The sequence below is a fragment of the Thunnus albacares genome, chromosome 3 (assembly GCF_914725855.1).
Source record: "Thunnus albacares chromosome 3, fThuAlb1.1, whole genome shotgun sequence".
Classification (NCBI taxonomy): Eukaryota; Metazoa; Chordata; class Actinopteri; order Scombriformes; family Scombridae; genus Thunnus; species Thunnus albacares.
Window position 1 is genome coordinate 6,173,522 of NC_058108.1, and position 13,801 is coordinate 6,187,322.

At 38.0% G+C, this 13,801-nt stretch overlaps 1 long non-coding RNA gene across 1 annotated transcript in view; it reads right to left on the minus strand.

Annotated features, from left to right (window-relative positions):
- Window positions 1–1,316: 1,316 nt before the first annotated feature.
- The window catches only part of LOC122978913, a 28,192-nt gene continuing 15,707 nt past the window's right edge, over window positions 1,317–13,801 (minus strand). Inside the window, exons 2-3 of the long non-coding RNA XR_006402771.1 lie at window positions 3,655–3,761; window positions 1,317–1,514 (exon numbers count right to left, since the gene is read on the minus strand). This is a non-coding gene — a long non-coding RNA (uncharacterized LOC122978913). The remainder of the gene's footprint in view (window positions 1,515–3,654; window positions 3,762–13,801) is intronic.

The window sequence follows — 13,801 nt, forward strand, 5'->3', positions numbered from 1 at the left end:
TCAGATGAGAAAGAAGTGAGAGTGAGGACAGAAAGTAAAGGGTGAAACAGGCATCAAGAGGGAAAAGCAGGGGGGAGAAAATGGCCCCTGTAGGTGATTTAACACCCGTTGGCAGCCATATTTTTTTGGCAAGGGTGGCTGAGAAGGCCTTGTGCCTTTGCTAAACATAGCCTACAAACTGGATGTCTCCACGAAACAGAGCCAGAGCCAATCAGTGACTGCTACACACGGTAGTCAATGGCTTCAGTTGAGTTGTGTGTGCAGAACTTATTCCTGCTCTCATTAAGCTTCATACCTACTATTTGAAGAATTCACTTGTTTATTTCCATATTTTGTGTTTGTTAAAGGTTGTTTGCATAGCCACCTTTTATGACCATGTGCTAGCTTAATTGCCTTGCTGCGCATGCTTTCTCTTGAGCTTCTGCTAATGTTGTCTGAGCAGATGGACTGTTCACTACCTATCATGAGTACAAGAGTAAATTCAAAGTGTGGCAGACTTTATTTGAAATTTGTTATTAAGTCAGTCTACTCATAATTATTTTTCTGGTATTATTTGGGGATGCATTTTGCCAATTTGTTGATCTGTAAGTGAGCTTATTACAATACTTCAGTGATTCTTGACATATGTATATTGTTTATTTTCTATTATTTCAGACCACACCACATTTGCAGGATGGAAATGTAACTCATTATGACATCCTGAACAAAATTCTTTTCCCTGACTCTTTGACTGGAGTCATTCCATATTATTGCCAACCCAGATAAGTGTTTCCTGAGGTCACCTCCTCAACAATTACCTTATGAAGTTGTTCTGGTGAACTTATTAGAAAACCAGGTACTGCTTTACACATTAGGATTTATTTGGAGTCATTTTTCTGGCCAATCACAGAACCTCAGAATCAACCAATGCCAGAGTGTTTTTGTCAGGTTAAAGCAGACATAAAACAGCAAACTTTAAACTACATTGAATATATATTGATATATCATATAGCAATCTATTACACATTAACAGATTTGTTTGACCTTTTTATTAAAAACAAAAGGTGACTATGATAATAATTTATTATATATATATAGCACCTTTCATACAAACATTCAGCCCAAAATGCTTCACATAGCAAGATTAAAACAACACAGACAAAAAATAAGAACAAAAATAGACAACTATAGATAAAATTTTGCAAGACTGAAAATTACAACAATAAAACAAAATGTTGAAAATAAATAAACAAAAGTCAATAAAATAAAATAACAAATATCAGGGGTAAAAAATAATATAGAAACCAATTATTAAAACTTTAAAATAAGGCTATAACATAACTCTAAACTAAAGATTAAAAAGATAGGTCTTTAATTTCCTTTTAAAACTACATAGAGAGCTGCCAGTCCAATATCCAGAGACAGTCTGTTCCACAGTTTAGGGGCATAAAAACAGAAAGCAGCCTCACCGGTGCTTTTATGGGGCACATAAGGAACATCAAATAGAAAAGCAGTGGAGGACCTCAGTGATCTGGCTGGAACATAAAATGAAAGAAAATCTCTGATGCAGGGAGGAGCAAGGTCATTTAAAGCTTTATAAACAAGTAAAAGAACTTTAAAATCAATTCTGAAAGATACAGGTAGCCAGTGCAGGGTCTTAAGCAGCAGAGTGATGTGATTCATTTTGTTTGTTTTTAGTCAGGATTCTGGCTGCAGCGTTCTGGACTAGCTGCAGTTTTCTTATAGGCTTTTTAGGTAATCCAGTAAAAAAGGATTGAATTAGCATTTCAGCATCTCTCTGAGTTAAAAAAAGGTCTGACTTTGGCAATATTTCTAAGATGAAAAAAGAGGTCTTAATGAGCTTGTTAAAATGAGAATTAAAATTTAAATCAGAGTCTAAAATCACTCCCAAGTTCATGATTTGTGTTTTTAATCTGTTTGCTAAAACCACCAAGCATTGAGTGCAGGGGTTTTTTTTTATGTGAGGGAGCTAGAACTCATTTTGGGACACTTACAGTCTGCAAATGTCTTGCAACTTTTTTCATGCTGTCCTTGACAAATTAGTATTCTTGGATTGGAGTCTTACTAGCTTGCAGTTTGCATTAGGTGTAGGACTGATTTGTTAAATTAATCTGCTGGCTCAGATAAAAGCCAAGAGCGACCGATTCACTTTGTTGTAGTAAACTAACCTGAAGCCCCGCAAGCTTTAGCTCAGGGTTATAAAAAGTAACTTAGCACAAAAGGGTCAACAAAATAGCTGCAAATTTACCCACTGTATTTAAAATGTTCACTTTTCAGTTAATTGTAATGTTATCAAAAAGGTCTCTAACAACACCATAATCCATTTCTGCTCATGTCCCTCTATAATTGAGTCAGTAGCAGTTTATATGTTTTGAAGCAAGACAAACAAACAAGGGAAGGTATAAAGAAAAGAGGAAAGGTAAACAAAACATAAGATTTGTATACTTTTCATTTGATTTGATCTATAGGAAATATTGAAATAGTGGTATTGATTTATTTATCTATCTATAAACAATAAATGCCTTTAACTTTTGACGGTAATACCATTTTATAGAAAAGTATTTTCTCACAATCAATATTCTGACAAACACAGGTGTAACTAACAACACTGATAATATCTGCATTACATTTAGGTTTACCAGTACCACATCCCTGGTACATGCTGACTCATTGGAATATGGTTTACAAGAAAATCTAAATGAAAAGGAGACATCAATAATTGTTTGGAGAGATGTTTGCTGCATGGCAAACCCTGTTTTCCAAAAACTGCCCAATTATTGTCGCAGTGTCTCATTGTGTTTTCCTAAATTAGTATATGTCATTTTGAATGCATCTGCGGCTTCAAACAGAATCTCTAAAGCTGTGGTGAATTTCTTTCAAAAGCTGTTTGGAAGCCTGAAGCAGGCTGCACTGTCTGGCATTTGAATGAGTAATGGGATTTTCTGGTATAATCAGGTTTAGTGTGTATTTTCTCTGGTGTACCTTGGATAACATCGTTAATTTGGGACTGAGATTAAGAGTTTTTCACAAATTGTTGGTTGGACACCTCCACCTATTCTGCCTTAAACAGTTCAGCGGATACATAGTTGACACTCATCTGAAGCTACTTTGTAATTAAAGCTCAAATATTTCACCTAAGGGATGAGAGACACAGTAACACTTCTTTGTGTCTTCACTGAGCCTACAGCACCTTTTCAAAAGAACTAGATGACTCACTCTTTCCACAGCACCCTCTGTGTTTTTATAAAAGGCTAACCACGATGGGCCTAAATAAATGTTTTTAGACAGGAAATAATTTTCATGATCTTTGATACTGACATTGTAATGCTGCACTAGATATACTTTAAAGTCTAAGTTGTGGCAGCACTGGCACAGAAGTCTGTTTGTGCACTGTTGCTGACAAGTGGTCAGTTTTGTTTTCCTTTCAATCTTCTTGTCGAGCTTGTTTTGATGTGGGAATGGGCTGAGTGCCCATAGGCCACCCAGCAAGTGAATGACAGCTGATAGACCCCTCTCACACTGTGCATTCTGCAAAAGAACTTCCATTGCCATCTGCAAATGAGCAAAACAACAATGGCGTGGTGCAACAGAGCTGCAAATGTCACTGTCTTGTTCTTTACTGAACTACTGTAACAACAAAGTAAACAGGCGTACCCAAGTTTTCATGATTTTCCATCTGATGAAGGGCTGCCAGCTCAGTGGTTTTGCCATTGTTGTCACCTGGAGAACCTGGAGACATTTCGCAAAACGGATGGTGCAATCTGGTACAAATTATAAGAATGGAAAAAAGGGGTTAGGTTGGTTTAGTTGGTAAGTAACCAATATATTTGGGTTCACAGTTGTTAATTTGCAAACATTCATAATAGATTAGATTCTTAACAATTCTTTCACAGACAGAAAAGACTTTTCAGTGTGTAGTTTTGTGTGTCAAATGATATGATAGCATATTACATTATTTCTTAATTTCTTAATTTCTTTTAATTTTTAGTGTATTTCCCACATACTACATAACCCTTTCAAAGAAAAGTCAGAAGAATTAACAGTTACACAGCAGCTATTTATAGGAAATCATTGAAAAAGTGTCCTGAAAATTAGTAGGAAAGTACAGGATCCATAAAATAAAGTATTATCGAAATTGTTGATAGACACTAATTTTTTTTCTCTGTTAAAGATTTAAAAAGAATTTAATTTATTAAGAATTTTTGCAAATTAAGAACTACATTTGAAGCCAGACTTTTCTTTCAGATTTCTTATAAGTTATACCAAATTATAATTATAAAATGTCCCGAAGGTTAACCATTACATACCTGCAGATTTCCAAGAAATTAATATAAAATTAAAGGATCCTTTAAAATGGTAATGTACAGTTATTAAATTTAATTCCAAAATTAATTAATTATTAAATTGCTCCCAATCTTAGCAACAAACAGAATATTTAATTTAATAATTAATTAATTTTGGAATTAAATTTAATAACCGTACATTACCATTTTAAAGGGTCCTTTAATTTTATTATCCTTTCATTTTAATTATGGTTGGCACCTACAGTATTATTTTCTTTCAGATTTTTTTGCACTAATAATATTTCCTGTACGTTTATATTCTACTGAGCTCAATTGGACTCTATAGCCAAACCCACTCTGCCACCACCTCTGAGCTAACTAATTCTTCTTTCCATTCCTTTCTCCAACATCCTAAAAGCTTTCACTTATTCTTTTGCTCAGTCTTCCTCACCTCTCGTCCAGCCCTATGGCCTCACGTTGTGGTCTTTCTTTGTTAATATTCTGAGGATGCCGTCAGGTTTGACCTCAGGGGCAAGCCTCTGAAAAGATCTCATTTTGACTGGAAGCTGCCAATAATGCCTTCATAAAGTTGTAAAGTAGGGCCAATAATAAAACACTAGCGCAGGCACACACCACACACATACAGTACAGTGCATCAAACACATTTATACATACATTGTGCATGTGCACACGCATATACATTCATCACACTTTCAACCATTTGAGCTTGAAAGTGGGAATGAAAATGGTAAATCTCGGTTACATCAAAGACAATAAACTGAGCTCTTTACAGTAAATGCAATGCAGGTTTCTGTCCCTTGACAGAATTTATTAAACAATAAAGCAGAGAATATTCCAGAAGATCATTTTAAGAAAGCTGGACCATCATCCATTACTGTTTCCTGCTGTCTTAGTTTGGCCTGCAAGAGGAATGAAGAACAATGACTTCAAACAAGATGAATGTTTCCCTCCCAGTTCCTGTTGTTATTGCCCACCTCCTTCCCTGCATACAAATACGAACAAGAGGACATTACCTTTTCTCCTATATGAACATGCTGTATGAACATATTGTTATACCTTTAAAAAAATCCAACATGTGTAAATGGTCATTGAATGAATTGGATCTCTTATTGATATAAAACCTTTGCAAATTGAATTGTAATAATTTTAAATTATTGCAGAGACAGTTACAATAAATTATGATGTGTATGCGTGTGCTTATCAGTATATGTGTGTGTGTGTGATGGTACAGTAGGTGTGTGGGTGGGTTGTGGTGTTGGGGGATAGTAACAAGAAGCAGGAAAAGCAAGAAATTATTGGTCTGGATAATCACTGCATTTCTTGACAGCTCTTCATAATGAGGCTGTGGTGTTGCCAGGTTACTAAGCCCAACATTTTAGCCTACGGGCTTCATAATTCCCAAACTAAACACCAAAGGACCATTTCATCATTATTATATATATTAATATACAGCATATGCACAACAACTGAACTTAATCAACAACACGAGGCTGTTTCTGAACGGGTTGAAATTTGTGGGAAAGAACAGCGATGGAGCTCTCACATTGTTGAGTCATTGAGTGTTTTGACTGTGAGCTGTGAGGAATAAAGATAGGTATGTATGAGTGTTTTGGTCACTTAACTATCTACAGTACTTGTCTAGTTAGCTTCTATAAAAAATGACTTAAGCACCCTTTAAATATTTGACCACCCAATGAACATTTACCAGGAAAGTGCCGAGACCAGAAGTGGTGATGAGTATAAATACAAAAGCAACAGATGACGGGGTTTTAGTGGATTGAGTGGTGAAGCTGATTTTTCATGTTAAACTGAAAGAAGATGATTTAACTGAATTATTTTAAGTTACATAAAGTCAATATGGCAAAACATGTTAAGAAAAAAATAAAACAGTATTGGAGTCATATGTCTGGTCATTGGTGAATTTAAGTCCAATATTCACTCTTCTTTTAGCTCTGTTTTGGGTTTAACTGAGTCCTGCTAGAAATATCTGATTTTTAAGCAGCTAAATACTGAAAACAGCTGCCTTCTGTAGTTGGAAATGGGGTTAATGAGAGCAGATTGACTGAACCAAAACAGTAAAGTTGTAGGATGTAAAAACCAAAACAATGAGCTGAAAGATGCAAAAATGCTCCATAGAGCTGAAGGAAACTGAAAATACGGGGTGATAATTCTCTGTAGGTTTGGCACTACGAGGGACACCTTTCACATGTAAAAATGTAATATAAAAATATTGCGTAGTTCAGTTTGAAGTTATTAGACATTTTCAAGATATTTTCTCACATTTGGTAGCCAGGAAGGAGAAGAATGGCCACCAGCAGAAGAAGAGCACAAAACAAACTAAATCATATTCTCCACCCCGTGCCAGTCGAACCATTCCCTACCCTCCATGTTTTTCAGGATGCATGATGGGAAATTCAGTGACAGTCAATTATGACTGCTAGCTGAAAAAGAAAACCAAAAGAAAAAGATAAAAACAGCACAGCCACTGTTGTAGAAAAGAGGATATTCCCATTAAAGATGCGGTGGGAAGAGAGAAGTTGTGTGCATCTGTGTGAGTGTGTGTGTGTGTGTACGTGGGTGTTGAGATGGGTATCACTGTAGGCCATGAAGGCCTGGGCCGTTTATTTAAAGAGCCACTATAAATGCTGAAGCAGTGATAATGGCCACGGGGCCGTGGGATGACATTTTGACAAACACGGCTTATTATAGAAATGGTTTTATCAATGTGTTTATAGCGCCTTCCAAGTTGCAGATTGTGTGTGAGCTCTTACGTGTGGATGTGTACGTAGAGCTGTGTATACGTGGAAATGTATGTGTTCAAGTGTGACAGAGTGTCTCTGGTTGTGTGTGTGTGTGTGTGTGTGTGTGTGTGTGTGTGTCTAGCCCGCTGAATTGGTAGAGCTGGAGAGTGAGAAAGACAATAACCGCTAAATGTGCTTGTTTTCTCTCATTTATTTTCTGAAGTGGGAAGATGGAGGGGGAGGAGATGGAGAGAATAATCTAACGGCTAAAAAGAAAAGATAAAAGGAGGGAGGAGGTGGAGGAATGGAGGAGGAGGGACAGCCAATTGAAGCGTAATAACTTTTATACATCTTGTTTTTCTTTCTGTCTGCAACTTTTCCACTTTTGGTTTCTGCAACTAGGAACCATCGATTGTTCAAACACAGCGCTCCACACACACATACACACAGCCTCAAACACACTAAGACAGACATGGAGGCAGTCACGTTCATACATACACAAACACTGCATTCGATCTTCCAATAACTGCGGTGGCAACTTATCTACAGAGCCATAGCTGCCAGCTCTGTTAGCAAGAGTGTCATGTCATTTTAATGTCTTACGGACTGTGTGTGTGTGTTTATGGGAGGTGAAGCAGCATTAGTTTTATTATAGTCACATTACTGAAGCATCATTACAAATTATAACACTACCATATCAGGGCTTTGCATTGTGTTTATGTGTCTGCATGTGCCCAAGTGTGTCCATACAAATTAGTCTCCCATCTCTATGGAACAGCTGATCATCTGTTTATGTTGTGACTGGCATGATTTCCCCTGATGGGCTGTCAAATGATTTCAGACACAGTCAGTCACAGGTGTTTGGGTTCTACACGCTGACAGTGTTCCGCGTTGGGCCTTTTGTGGGCAATTAATCTGTCTACATCTGTCTTTCCCTTTTTCTACCTGTCAGTATTTGTCCGTCTTCTGCATCCCTAAAAGAGTCATCTCCAGTTCGATATCTTTGTCTGCGAGAACAACCAAAACATATCTGCACAGAAGCAGTCCTTAGGGCCGAAACGTATCGCTGGCAGAGGTCAAAAGAGAATGTATAGACTTGTGTCTGTGAACAGGTGGCCTACAAGTATTCAAATAACAACACTACACAATAACAATGATCTGAAGGGCATCTCAAACCATGTGACTCACTAAGCCTTGAAAAGAATGGGATACAACAGACGAAGACAATAGTGATATCAGTTCTTTTCAGCTAAGAACAGGATGAAGATAAACTGGGGAGAGGAAATATGGTATCTCGCTTTCAACTAGTCCAAGTTTCTGATAAACATGGCTTTATAGATCTATCCTTCTGGTGTAATAAATATTTTCTTGGCACACAACAGATCTCGTATCGGTGGAGTATCATGAAACAGGTGCTTTACTTTATAGCTACAATATGCTGTTTGGAATTCAGATTCTTCTATAGTGTGCCATGTAACAAAGCCAATTGAATCAGGCTTACTGTTACTGTTCTGTTATTAATATTTGAAGACTTATAGTAGCTTTGATGTCTGCTGTGTGGGCGTTGAATGACGGCTGTGATTGACAGTTGGCTCACCCGCTGCTCTCCCTGGCTCCAGGACTCTCACTTGGCCCTGTTTACACTTGGTATTAACATCCATCTCGGGTGATCCAATCACAAGTGGACAGCTTTAAATACAGGTGTAAACGCACCCAAGACGTATTGAGGACAGATTGAGATCTGATCACTCAGACCACATTCAGAGGTGGTCTGGGTCGCATGTGGCCATATTCTTTTAGTAGTGTAAATGCAATGCATCCTCGGCCACATTGAAGGACCGCCTACTCAACCGATGCCCTCCATTTTCCGGCAGACTTGAGACAGGACCCTCCGTCCAAAGCTGTTCAATTTGTTTGATAACAGGATAAACAAATTATTTTGTTTTTCATGTGAATTAAAAATGTAATCAACCTCTCGTTTTTCCTGTTTTTCTCGTTCCCCTAACCGGTTTCCCTCTTCAAATCGACAATTAGAATAGAAATTAAACCATTAACTTTTCGCTTGTCTGTCTAAAAAAATATTTCAGAAGCTAAACGTAGCTGGATAGTTTCCTCTGTCCTGTCAAGTTGATAACAACAGTTTTTAGTTTTGCTATGCTCTCAACATAATGAGCTCAGGATCTATCAGGAGGACGTTTGCTTTACTCCAAACAGTATGAACCTGGACTGTTTGTGTGTAACAGCTAATCTGTTGGATGTGTAGAAGAACACAGAACGTTAATTAACATTAGATCCTGACCGATCCTGTCGACGTTTCAGAGATTTAAATAATCAATGAAGTTATGCTGCTGTGTCTTCTGCATAAATGCGCACAGTGTTTGAATGGAAAGATGCAGCTGCGAGGAGATCGCTGCATATAACTCTCTCTCTCTCTCTCTCTCTCTCTCTCTCTCTCTCTCTCTCTATCACTCTCTCTCTCTCAATTCCGACGCGGAATATTTATATATATCCTGAATATTTATCCTGTTGACAGCTTTGGACGGTCCTCCCACCAGTCAATAACGAATGAATTTCGTCTTTGAAAACGGAAATGATGTCTGTGTTTATTTGCATATAGAGCGGGGAAGTAAGATCCGATCACAAGTGGTCAGGCAGAACGCATGTGGAGACACATGTTAATACCAGGTGTAAACAGGGCCTATGATATAGCGCAATTAAGCTAAAGTAGCTAACATTAGCCCAAATGCATACCGCTAGGTGTTCCCAGTAAAGCTAGCGTTTACTTCCGACCAAGATAGTGGGACGTGTTTCCAGAAGATAAAAGGCAACACCCCACAATTCTTATTTGGAAGGTCCTGGCTCCAAATGGTAAAGATGGCACCAACCGTAAACAGGAACTGTCCAATGCAAACCAATGGCTGACTATGGTATCCACAGTAAGTTTTATGCAAGTATAGCCAGTAGTTTTTCAGATACCATATACTTTCAAGTACAAATCAATGACCACTGTTCACCTGGCAATGACATTAGAAGGTCAGGGAGTTACCAAAATAATTTAGAATCATCAATCATCTGATTTTCTCCTCAGGATCAAATTGTTTGATGGTCAGGTGGATCAACACCATTATCCTTCAGGCCTACCACTAGCATGGAAAAAAGAAAGAAATATTCATGAGAGGTGGATATATTGTACATTTAGCAATACAAAATTTGGCCCTGGCTGCTTTTAAAATTATTTAGCCATATCATCTATTTTATTTAGTTCTGCAGCTGGTTAAACTGAGAGTGACTGGTAAGATCTACAGGACACAGCTGTAAGTAGATCAAAAGGTTAATTCCCCATTCTGGTTGTAACAGGATAAACTGTCCAAAACTGAGAGATGGTAATAGGGCCAGGACCTCTGAGAAAGGTTTCCAGCACATTTTTTGAAACCATGAAGCAAATTGCTGTTTCTTGGGGCAAAAGTGCAAGCCAGGTGTACCAAAGAAGTGAGTGTATTTCTCTCTTTACAGTAGTTTTGGGTACAAACTGAAGCAACATATGGCACAAAATATAGTAAAATGACACATCAGCTGTTTATGTCTATGTTTAAACAGATGTTTAAAATCACATTAATTTTAAGAACCGCTGTGTATTTATCTCTTTCTACATCTCTCTCACTGTGTTGTACATACACATACAAGCACATAAATACACACCACAGAAGTACAATTAGCTGTCAGTTCTTCTCCCACAAGATTAACAGAGATGCGTTTGTCTTTCCCAGCAGACCACTTCCTGTCACACTGTCCCACACTGATGCGGGACAGGGCTTTGATTTGAATCCGGTGTACCTTATATAGATCTTTTTGTGTATGTGCTTGATATCAGTGCTTCACATTTTTGGGTGATGTTTTTGATGTCTGTGTTTTTTGGCAGGGTCTCACCTCATCAACACACTTGTGCTTCTCCAGCATCTTTGCCAGATGCTGCAGAAAAAAGTATCCCCAGTGCAGCAAAATCATAGACTTATATATTGGTCACTGCTGGAGGCACAAATGTTCTTTGATTAGCAACTAGAAATATCTCACTTGTGTGTGAAAATAATTCTTTTGCCATCTTATGCTATCACAAAAACAAATCACCACATCTGCCTTTCACAAAAAGAGAAATTAGACTTTTTGACAATGTAATATAAATTCCCTTCATTGGTGACACATTGTTGGTCAGCTGTGTGCATGAATTTGCCTGTCAACTGATGTATTGGCAACGATACTTAGAGAATCAAATACGACTGACTACTGTATGCTGCTAAATGACTTTATATGTTCAATTAAAAGATAGTTGGGGAACTGCAAGGTAAGAGGTTCCATTCAATAGAGCAATTATGCTGGGGTATATTAGTGATAACAGGATTAATTTTACAGATGGACATCATTTGGTAGTCTGTCTCTGTTTGCTAACACAAGGTTTCCACTTGCTTCCAATCACAAATACCATGTCGACTGAGTCATTTAACTCAGAATGCTCAAGAGCTCTTTATAATTACTGGAAAACCATGAACAACTAACTGTATATTCAATTGGATTCAATTGGAAAATGGATTATTAAGCCAATTACAATCAAACAGGAGAAACATTGGGTAGTTTCAGGATTTAATGCTTTTAATAGTACTGTAGCTTATGGACTGTTGTGATGCTGTAAGCTTTTAAAAAGTGTGTGGGCTTTTGTTTTCTTCTGCCAACACCAGTTGCATTGCCAACCGGTTAGCTGCACAGGCACTCGGATCAGCTGTGGGTAAATTATCTGTAGCCCTAGCAGTGGCATCACAGTGACCCACTAAATAGGAGTGAGATAGCAGCACAAAGCCTGAAGGGCCTTAGAGCGCTCTCATGGTAATCTGCTTGGATAAAACTAAGATGGCAGGATCCAATTTTCCAATCCTTTATTGTACTTTCACACAAACAAAAGCCTTTGTTGGTTAAAATGATGAAATAAAGAATTTGGTACTTGTTTGTTTGTACTTGAAGTTTTTTTTTTATCCACGTGCCATTGCAAGCCTATCTGTTACCCACCTTTTTGAACTAAAGCACACACACATTTCAAAACAAATTCTTTTTGTACTATAGGTGTACGTTAAATGTTTTTAGCCATACTAGTTGTCTATCCGTTGGTCTGTTGGTCGGTCAGTCCACTGATTTGGTCCAGACTGACATATACTGAAATATCTCCACATTTATTGGATGGGCTGGTACAGACATTCATAGTTCCCAGACAGTATTTGCTTAATTATTTCATGATCCCCTGACTTTTCGTCTAATGCCACCATAAGGTTGGCATTTGTGGTTTTGAGTGGGATATGCCAACAACTACTGGATGGATTATGGTGAAATTTGTCATAATTTGTAATAACTTTGGTTTACTTGTAAATTTAATGACATTCCCATTAGCCTCAGATAAACTTTGTGTGTTTAGGGCTAATTAGCAAATGCTAGCCTGCTAACATGCCAAACTAACATGATTAACATGGTTAAATATACCTGCTACACATCAGCATGTTAGCTTTGTCATTATGACCATGTTAGCATAGTGATATTAGCATTTAGCTCAAAGCACCCCTGTTCTCAAGTACAGCCTTACAGACCCACCACAATGGCTGTAGACTCTTTCTCATGTTGTACAAGACCTTGCCTTGACATTCACTATAAATACCATGTAAATGAACAATCTTCAGTATGTATAAGACACAAAACACTAAAATGTTCAGTACAATGGCACCAAAATATTCAGCCAAATGACACCTTTCTGACAGTTACTTCCATGACAAGTTTGATATTCCATATAGCGAATATCAAACTTGTCATGGCAGCCATCCTAAATGTACCAGACAAATGGGAGTCCCATCTGAAGAACAGTGACTGACTGTCCTATCAACTGTTAATTGCATATAGCTGGTGGTGCAATTAGCAGTAAAATTATACATTCAAAAAAAACACACACACAAAAAAAGTATCTGCTGACTGACCCAATCAGAATTTGGCAGTTTGACTAGGGATGCCATTAACATTTACTGAACCTGTGCACTGTAATCACAAACAAGGCAATGGATCACTGTCTTTAGCAAATAGCAGCAATGTGGATGAACAAAGAGAGAAAGAGCGAGAGAGAGAGAGAGAGAAAGTGTCTGTTTTGTTTCATGGGTGACTGCAATTCCCTTTTTGTTTCCTGCTCAAAGCCTGGTGGATTGGAAACACATTTTCACCCAAAGTCTGCACCTCATCCCTGAAGGCTCCTTCACAAGCAAACACACACACAGACTGAGACCCACACACACAAAAACCAATTCATTTCCTTCCTTACTCCACACACTCTCTCTCTCTCTCTCTCTCTCTCTCTCTCTCTCCCTCTCCCTCTCTCTCCCTACCTCTGTTTCACACAAACAGCTAAAGTGGTAAACAGCCATTTGCATTGGCCCGCCGTCCTGATAATCAACCGCTAATCAAGGGCTTATAGGATAGTTAAGGATCGTTAGGGCTCGTTAAGCACTGATTTATACACTGTGTATGGATGGTTCCAACCCACTGCCTCATATTCATGGGGACATTAGGAGATGGACATTGGCATTTGCATTGATAGATTGCTCTCACATCCTTAAACCCCTTCATTTGATCTGTGTGTTCCTGTCTTTCTCCTCAACAGCTGTGTGTGGAATAGTAATCTCGATCTTATCCTGTAATTCGCTAATTACCATAATCACACATGACATTGTGAGGGTA